Source organism: Tamandua tetradactyla, chromosome 2 (genome assembly GCF_023851605.1).
Source record: "Tamandua tetradactyla isolate mTamTet1 chromosome 2, mTamTet1.pri, whole genome shotgun sequence".
Classification (NCBI taxonomy): domain Eukaryota; kingdom Metazoa; phylum Chordata; class Mammalia; order Pilosa; family Myrmecophagidae; genus Tamandua; species Tamandua tetradactyla.
In genome coordinates this window covers 111,408,748-111,419,225 of record NC_135328.1, presented here as the reverse complement: position 1 = coordinate 111,419,225, position 10,478 = coordinate 111,408,748, and the positions used below count along the sequence as shown (strand labels likewise).

Below are 10,478 nucleotides of genomic sequence, written 5' to 3'. Positions count from 1 at the left end.
GATATATATAATACAAAAGGCAAAATGTTAGAGGAAAATATTATCCAAACAGTAATAACACTAAATGTCAATGGACTGAATTCCCCAATCAAAAGACACAGAATGGCAGAATGGATTAAAAAACAGGATCCTTCTATATGCTGTCTACAGGAAACACATCTTAGACCCAAAGATAAACATAGGTTGAAAGTGAAAGGTTGGGAAAAGATATTTCATGCAAATAACAACCAGAAAAGAGCAGGAGTGGCTATACTAATATCCAACAAATTAGACTTCAAATGTAAAACAGTTAAAAGAGACAAAGAAGGACACTATATACTAATAAAAGGAACAATTAAACAAGAAGACATAACAATCATAAATATTTACGCACCGAATCAGAATGCCCCAAAATACGTGAGGAATATACTGCAAACACTGAAAAGGGAAATAGACTCATATACCATAATAGTTGGAGACTTCAACTCACCACTCTCATCAAGGGACAGAACATCTAGACAGAGGATCAACAAAGAAATAGGGAATCTGAATATTACTATAAATGAACTAGACTTAATAGACATTTATAGGACATTACATCCCACAACAGCAGGATACACCTTTTTCTCAAGTGCTCATGGATCATTCTCAAAGATAGACCATATGCTGGGTCACAAAGCAAGTCTTAACAAATTTAAAAAGATTGAAATCTTACACAACACTTTCTCGGACCATAAAGGAATGATGTTGGAAATCAATAATAGGCAGAGTGCCAGAAAATTCACAAATACGTGGAGGCTCAACAACACACTCCTAAACAACGACTGGGTCAAAGAAGAAATTGCAAGAGAAATTAGCAAATACCTCGAGGCGAATGGAAATGAAAACACAACATATCAAAACTTATGGGATGCAGCAAAGGCAGTGCTAAGAGGGAAATTTATTGCTCTAAATGCCTATATCAGAAAAGAAGAAAAGGCAAAAATTCTGGAATTAACTATCCATTTGGAAGAACTGGAGAAAGAACAGCAAGCTAACCCCAAAGCAAGCAAAAGGAAAGAAATAACAAAGATTAGAGCACAAATAAATGAAATTGAAAACATGAAAACAATAGAGAAAATCAATAAGGCCAGAAGTTGGTTCTATGAGAAAATCAATAAGATTGATGGGCCCTTAGCAAGATGGACAAAAAAAAGAAGAGAGAGGATGCAAATAAATAAGATCAGAAATGGAAGAGGAGACATAACTACTGACCTCACAGAAATAAAGGAGGTAATAACAGGATACTATGAACAACTTTACACTAATAAATACAACAATTTAGAGGAAATGGACGGGTTCCTGGAAAGACATGAACAACCAACTTTGACTCAAGAAGACATAGATGACCTCAACAAACCAATCACAAGTAAAGAAATTGAATTAGTCATTCAAAAGCTTCCTAAAAAGAAAAGTCCAGGACCAGATGGCTTCACATGTGAATTCTACCAAACGTTCCAGAAAGAATTAGTACCAATTCTCTTCAAACTCTTCAAAAAAATCGAAGTGGAGGGAAAACTACCTAATTCATTCTATGAAGCCAACATCACCCTCATACCAAAACCAGGCAAAGATATTACAAAAAAAGAAAACTACAGACCAATCTCTCTAATGAATACAGATGCAAAAATCCTCAATAAAATTCTAGCAAATCGTATCCAACAACACATTAAAAGAATTATACATCATGACCAAGTAGGATTCATCCCAGGTATGCAAGGATGGTTCAACATAAGAAAATCAATTAATGTAATGCACCATATCAACAAATCAAAGCAGAAAAATCACATGATCATCTCAATTGATGCAGAGAAGGCAATCGACAAGATTCAACATCCTTTCCTGTTGAAAACACTTCAAAAGATAGGAATACAAGGGAACTTCCTTAAAATGATAGAGGGAATATATGAAAAACCCATAGCTAATATCATCCTCAATGGGGAAAAATTGAAAACTTTCCCCCTAAGATCAGGAACAAGACAAGGATGTCCACTATCACCACTATTATTCAACATTGTGTTGGAGGTTCTAGCCAGAGCAATTAGACAAGAAAAAGAAATACAAGGCATCAAAATTGGAAAGGAAGAAGTAAAACTATCACTGTTTGCAGACGATATGATACTATACGTCAAAAACCCAGAAAAATCCACAACAAAACTACTAGAGCTAATAAATGAGTACAGCAAAGTAGCAGGTTACAAGATCAACATTCAAAAATCTGTAGCATTTCTATACACTAGTAATGAACAAGCTGAGGGGGAAATCAAGAAACGAATCCCATTTACAATTGCAACTAAAAGAATAAAATACCTAGGAATAAATTTAACTAAAGAGACAAAAAACCTATATAAAGAAAACTACAAAAAACTGTTAAAAGAAATCACAGAAGACCTAAATAGATGGAAGGGCATACCGTGTTCATGGATTGGAAGACTAAATATAGTTAAGATGTCAATCCTACCTAAATTGATTTACAGATTCAATGCAATACCAATCAAAATCCCAACAACTTATTTTTCAGAAATAGAAAAACCAATAAGCAAATTTATCTGGAAGGGCAGGGTGCCCCGAATTGCTAAAAACATCTTGAGGAAAAAAAAACGAAGCTGGAGGTCTCGCGCTGCCTGACTTTAAGGCATATTATGAAGCCACAGTGGTCAAAACAGCATGGTATTGGCATAAAGATAGATATATCGACCAATGGAATCGAATAGAGTGCTCAGATATAGACCCTCTCATCTATGGACATTTGATCTTTGATAAGGCAGTCAAGCCAACTCACCTGGGACAGAGCAGTCTCTTCAATAAATGGTGCCTAGAGAACTGGATATCCATATGCAAAAGAATGAAAGAAGACCCATCTCTCACACCCTATACAAAAGTTAACTCAAAATGGATCAAAGATCTAAACATTAGGTCTAAGACCATAAAACAGTTAGAGGAAAATGTTGGGAGATATCTTATGGATCTTACAATTGGAGGCGGTTTTATGGACCTTAAACCTAAAGCAAGAGCACTGAAGAAGGAAATAAATAAATGGGAACTCCTCAAAATTAAACACTTTTGTGCATCAAAGAACTTCATCAAGAAAGTAGAAAGACAGCCTTCACAATGGGAGACAATATTTGGAAATGATATATCAGATAAAGGTCTAGTATCCAGAATTTATAAAGAGATTGTTCATCTCAACAACAAAAAGACAGCCAACCCAATTACAAAATGGGAAAAAGACTTGAACAGACACCTCTCAGAAGAGGAAATACGGATGGCCAAGAGGCACATGAAGAGATGCTCAATGTCCCTGGCCATTAGAGAAATGCAAATCAAAACCACAATGAGATATCATCTCACACCCACCAGAATGGCCATTATCAACAAAACGGAAAATGACAAGTGCTGGAGAGGATGCGGAGAAAGAGGCACACTTATCCACTGTTGGTGGGAATGTCAAAGGGTGCAACCACTGTGGAAGGCAGTTTGGCGGTTCCTCAAAAAGCTGAATATAGAATTGCCATACGACCCAGCAATACCATTGCTAGGTATCTACTCAAAGGACTTAAGGGCAAAGACACAAACGGACATTTGCACACCAATGTTTATAGCAGCATTATTTACAATTGCAAAGAGATGGAAGCAGCCAAAATCTCCATCAACAGAAGAGTGGCTAAACAAACTGTGGTATATACATACGATGGAATATTATGCAGCTTTAAGACAAGATAAACTTATGAACAATGTAATAACATGGATGGACCTAGAGAATATTATGCTGAGTGAATCCAGCCAAAAACTAAAGGACAAATACTGTATGGTCCCACTGATGTGAACGGACATTCGAGAATAAACTTGAAATATGTCATTGGTAACAGAGTTCAGCAGGAGTTAGAAACAGGGTAAGACAATGGGTAATTGAAGCTGAAGGGATACAGACTGTGCAACAGGACTAGATACAAAAACTCAAAAATGGACAGCACAATAATACCTAATTGTAAAGTAATCATGTTAAAACACTGAATGAAGCTGCATCTGAGCTATAGGTTTTTGTTTTGTTTTGTTTTGTTTTGTTTTGATTTTACTATTATTACTTTTATTTTTTTCTCTATATTAACATTCTATATCTTTTTCGGTTATGTTGCTAGTTCTTCTAAACCAATGCAAATGTACTAAGAAATGATGATCATGCATCTATGTGATGATGTTAAGAATTAATGATTGCATATGTAGAATGGTATGATCTCTAAATGTTGGGTTAATTTCTTTTTTTCCGTTAATTAAAAAAAAAAAAAAAGAGAAGGGATAATTGGAGATGAAGGGATACAGACTGTACAACAGGACTGGATATAAAAACTCAGAAATGGACAGCACAATACTACCCAATTGTAATGCAATTATGTTAAAACACTGAATGAAGCTGCATGTGAGGTATAGGTTTTTTTTTTGTTTTTTTTGTTTTTTTTTCTTTCTATTATTGTTTTAATTCTTATTCTGTTGTCTTTTTATTTCTTTTTCTAAATCGATGCAAATGTACTAAGAAATGATGAATATGCAACTATGTGATGTTATTAAGAATTACTGATTGTACATGTAGATTGGAATGATTTCTAATTGTTTTGTTAATTCTTTTTTTAATTAATAAAAAAAAAAAACTTTAAAAAAAAAATTTACAACTCTATTGTTAGGCATTGGGGATTAATTTTCTCAAGGAATAGGGGACACTTTTTACTGAACTTTATGACTTTAACACTATACAAAATACTGCAGTGCTGGAACATAAGAAATTTACTCCCTTGTAAATGACTACATGATTACAAATTCTTGTGAACTGATCCAAGCCAATTTGGCTCTGTACAACTCAGAAGTACTTTTTTGTAGAAAAAGTCAAAAATTTTGATGTGAATGAGGCTTTCATGTTTCTCTATGATTTTTTTTTACCAGTTGTAATGAAAGTAAGCCCCAGATCAAATGCTACGTTCTGAAAAACATTAATTAAAATATGTTTCAATAGGCAAACACAAAAGTCAATACAGCTTCAGTCAGTGTTTTAACATGATTACTTTACAATTAGGTATTATTGTGCTGTCCATTTTTGAGTTTTTGTATCTAGTCCTGTTGCACAGTCTGTATCCCTTCAGCTCCAATTACCCATTATCTTACCCTGTTTCTAACTCCTGCTGGACTCTGTTACCAATGACATATTCCAAGTTTATTCTCGAATGTCGGTTCACATCAGTGGGACCATACAGTATTTGTCCTTTAGTTTTTGGCTGGACTCAGCTGCATCTGAGCTATAGGGTTCTTTTGTTGTTGTTTTTTACTATCATTACTACTTTTATTTCTTTTCTCTATATTAACATTTTATATCTTTTTCTGTTGTGTTGCTAGTTCCTCTAAACTGATGCAAATGTACTAAGAAACGATGATCATGCATCTATGTGATGATGTTAAGAATTACTGAGTGCATATGTAGAACGGTATGATTTCTAAATGTTGTGTTAATTTCTTTTTTTATTTTTATTTTTTTTCTTTTTTCTTTCTTTCCATTAATAAAAAAAGAAAAAATAAAAAAATAAAAATAAATAAAAAAAAGTCAATACAATGTTATTTAGGTTTGATAAAGTCCCAGCTAGCTGTCCTTTGAAATGACCCTATGATATCATAAATGAATGATTCACTAGAATTCAAAACCTTCAGAAACAAAATATTTCAGAGGCAGGTTTTATACCCTTATAAATTAGCCACAGGCAGTAAGAAATTCTCTCCTAAAGAATGGATTTAGGACTACTTAACACTGTAGCCTTGGGTGAGAGATCTCTTAGATTCTAATTCTCCTTTTAGGCAAGTATAAACGCATTTCTAGAATACTTTAACCAATCTACATATCTTGAATTCAACTACTTTCATGATTAAGAATCCATGTCTGCCATCCCTTTTTGCTGATCAACAAACCACTAACGTCACCAATGGAAATCCATGTCCTACATTAATTATGCTAATCAATCACTTATCTGGTGTTTCTTTAAATATAAATAAAGACAAAGCTTATGATGTAGAGACCTCTGAAGTGTGGATTTACTGGCATAACACTAGCTGACCACCCGTGGAGTGTTTTTTTTTTTCCTTTCATTAGGAACAAATGATGGTATGACAGTCCAAAAGTGAAGTATCAACAAGCTAATGCATACATCCCATCACACTTTAGGCTGAAGAATTTTAAAGTTACAGCATTACACATATCTCATCTTTTCTCTCTTTGTCTCTCTGATCTATGATTTATGTTCCTCTTTTCTACATGAAGGTGATTTGGGGGTTTCATCAGCCATGGTAATTTTTTGGCATCCTCTCTGAATCCACATCACCAATTTCTCCCTCCCTCTACCTCCAAACACCCTTTTCCATAGCTATAACTCCATGTTACTTTCTTTTCCCAAGTACACTCCTCTGGATTCAGCCTCTTGAGGTTTTAAGAGTTTAACAATTCCATAAATATGTATATGCTGTAATCACCTGACATTTGTTCACATAATCTTATCTTTTAGAATAGTAAAAGGCAAACATATGGGGAAAATAATTAGAGCAGAAGTTTCTAAGACAAGGAATATAGCAGTTTTGTACGCCATGTAGAGTACACATGTGCCATGGATATACCACATCATCATCCTATCAATTTCCTAAGTCTTCTTTGCTTTTCCCCCAAAATGTTGGTTCTTAGTCCTTTTGCTCATTTGCAGAAACCTAAGCTTTGAAAAGGAACAACAAAAAAAATTAACCAATGGCTTGGAATGTGCTTTTGGAGAGAGCTAAAATTTCAAAAAGCCAGGTGTTGTATAATTGAAACAGACATACTATGCCTATTCTGTACGTTTCACATGGAAATGCAAATTTGTAACATTTAGTAGTATGTGCAAAGGGATTAGATATCTTTGCTGTGCCAACATGAAATGTATAGCTCTTTTAATTTGTCTCTGTGAGTAGGGGTTTAAGGAAAAATTAAGGGTGTTATATATCTATTTCAGCCTCCTTCAGCCTCCATACTTTGGCAAGACTCTAGATCTTGGCTGGAGAATTAGTCTCTCTTGGCTTTGGTTTCTCTTTTCTATACCTTACAATTTATATAGAAACTGTTTCTTCTTGAGTTCATTCTTACACCTTAATTTAGTGGTCCATTTTAATTTATTTATTCCAGATGTTTCTTATGTATGGCATAAATACATAATGTATGCTATACTTGTGGGTAGACATTCTTTTTCATTCGTCCTTATATTAGGTTTCCTGGCACCCTAAAATTTGTTAAGTGATGGATATTCAATGTAACATAATAATGTTTCACATTATCTGATCTCATATTCCTCTAGCTCAAACACTTTTAAGCATTTCACAAATAGCAAAACTATTCATTCTGTGTGGCTAGAGAGGGTAAATTTCAGATATCTTTTCCATGAGTAGGATTAAGGTAAAGAGATTTTCTTGTGGCATGGAAAATCTGAATGATTCTTTTAAACTACATGGGTGTGTACTTGATGAAAGTAATGTGAAGGATTTATGAGAAAAGAAATATACTATACTGGGGTTTGCAAATGTATTAGAAGAGGCAATAATTATATAATACATATTTGTTTAGAGAGTTTATAAAGGTATAATCACATGGGTGAATATGCTTAGAAATATTCTGAATGTTACATTTGCATAACAAATACTATGAATTACTATATTTGTAAGAATTTGTCTCAATCGGAAAATTTATGTAAATAGGTGACATAAATAAGAGATTGCTGCAGTATTGTATTCTTGGGGTAACAAGAGTAAGTTAATACAGAATATGGTTGGACTTTTACTAAATTGAAGACTTACAAAATGCATGAAAATAATAAAGTTTTGGAGAGATCATGGACTAAGAAACATTAATTTGTTTAACAAGTGTTTCCCAAACATATTTTATCACGGAATTCTTTTAAACACCATGAGACTTCCGATTTCAGCTCCAACATGTAAAGAGTTTGGAAGTCATCACTCCCAACCCCACAACAAGAAAAGCTAAACAAACTGCATAGCAATGACATTCCCTCGGCCCATCAGAGCACTGAAGTTGCTCTTTAGGGTGCAACTTTTTGCACCAAGTTGTCCCGGGTTGGACAAACTGCCACCCTGAAATGTGGAGAGATTTGTGAATGTAGTCACAGTTGAGATTTGGTTCTAAAGCAAAAGTCACTGGAGCCATAATCTGATAGGAACATTTAAATGGTAGTTCTGATGAATTGTTGGAGACTAAATGTAGGTTACAGTGAGAGTGAGAAACTCCGGTGGCTGCAGTCTTAGAGGGACCCACTCTTTCATAAGTTTCACCTCTGGGAATCCAGACAAATTCTCATAGTGAAAAGCTGAGAAAGAGCTCCTCCTAGCTCTAAGAAGAGGATGGAAAGAGCAACTGTTATGAAACACTCCAAGAGCATTCTCCATAAGAAAGCCCTACTTTTCAGGCAAGAATGCTTTTATCTAGCTTTATCCCTTCTGGAGAAAGGCATTTTCCTTTTCAGATCCATTCAGTCTTCCTGTCTCACTGAATAAATGGGTTGGGGCCAGGGGGGTGCTACAAAGCATAATGAAGGCCATAGCCAAGGGACACAAGCCTGCTAAAATACTGAGATTTAATCATAAAATTGTAGAACACTTCCTTTCCCCCATATTTTATAACAACACCAACAGGTCTTCAGCATAGCAATTGTGAATTTAAGCTGATGAGCAGGAAGATATATACTTTCTCTGAGGGGGAGTACTTAGGGAAGCCTAAAATCATGAGATGAGACCAAAACATCAAAACATGGACACTAGGGAAATTTGAAGCATCTGGCAGCTACAGCTACATCTCTAGCAAACATTAAACAACCCAACTCTTAGCAAGTTATCCTCACACTAAAGACCTTCTTACTTCAATTCCTATTACCTGGTATATCATGTCCAGAATTGCACCAAAAAAATTACAAAGCAAGAAAATATACAGTCTGAAGAGACAAAGCAAGCATCAGAACAAGGCTCAGATATGGCACTCATGTTGGAATTTGCTGATAAGGAGTTTAATATACCATCTCTTATATGTTTAGAAGATCTGATAGAGAAGACAAACAACACGCAAGAAGATATGGACAATGTAAGCAGAGAGATGGGAACTCTTGAGCCAAAAGGAAATACTGGAAATAAAAAAACACAGTTAACATAAATGAGCAGTTACCCTAAAGGAGCACATTAGTAGAGTGGATCAGTTTGAAGCTGTCTTGTACCCCATAAAAGCCATGTTTTTAATCCTCATTCAGTATTGCTGGGTGGAATCTTTTTTATTGTTCCCATGGAGATGTGACCCATCTAATTGTGGGTCTTTGATTAGATGGTTTCCATGGAGATGTGTCTCCACTCATTCAAGGTGGGGTTGCTTACTGGAGTCCTTTAAGGGGGAATCATTTTGAAAAAGGCTTTAATGCTGACAGAGCCCCACACAGTCAGAGATCTTTGGAAATACAGAAAGAAAGCACCCCTGGGGAAGCCTTATGAAATGAGGAGAGAAACCTAGCAGGCATCACCATGTGCCCTCCCAGCTGAGAGAGGTGTCCAGAAGCCAGAAACCCCAGCAGATGCCATCTAGGTGCTTTCCCAGCTGACAGAGGGATTCTGGAAATCATCGACCTTTCTTCAGTAAAGGTAACCTCTTGTTGGTGCCTTAATTTGGTCATTTATATGGCCTTAGAGCTATAAACTTGCAGCCTATTAAATTCTTTTTTTTTTTAAAGCCATTCCATTTCTGGTATACTGAATTCCGGCAGCTTGTAAATTAAAACACAGGACATGACTGAGGAAAGAATAAGTGAGGTTGAAGATAAATTAATGGAAACTTTCCAAACTGAAATGCACAGAAAAATAAAAATGAATAAAATGTAACAGGAAATCCAATAATTTCAAAAAGTATAACACACATGTAATTGGAACAACAGTGAAAGAAAGAATGGAGCAAAAGAAATATTTCAAGTAATAACAGCTGAGAATTATCCATAATTCATAACAGACAACGAATTTACCAGAATATTAAGTATGGTAGATAACAAAGAAACTACACCAAAGCATATCATATTCATAGAACAAAACTAAAAAAAAACTGTAAATCTTGAAAGAAGCCAGAGGGGGGGAAAATCCTTAAAATCTTACAAGAGTAAGAATTATTGCAAACTTCTTATCAGTACCTATGCAAGCAACAAAAAAGCATAGTGAAATATTTAAAGTGCTGAAAGAAAACGAAAACCACCAACACAGAATTCAATTTGCAGTGAAATTATGCTCAAAACTGAAGGAGAAATAAAGACTTTCTCAGATAAACAAAAGCACCAAACTCATTCCAGCAGACCTGCCCTGTAAGAAATGTTTGAAAGAGTTCCTCAGGGAAAAGGAAAACAATATAGGTCAGAAATTTGTATCTATGT

At 35.0% G+C, this 10,478-nt stretch overlaps 1 long non-coding RNA gene across 1 annotated transcript in view; it reads right to left on the bottom strand.

Annotated features, from left to right (window-relative positions):
• The window catches only part of LOC143661445 (uncharacterized), a 37,189-nt gene extending 27,887 nt beyond the window's left edge, over positions 1–9,302 (bottom strand). The window contains exon 1 of the long non-coding RNA XR_013164598.1: positions 9,242–9,302. This is a non-coding gene — a long non-coding RNA (uncharacterized LOC143661445). The remainder of the gene's footprint in view (positions 1–9,241) is intronic.
• Between the last annotated feature and the right edge of the window lie 1,176 nt (positions 9,303–10,478).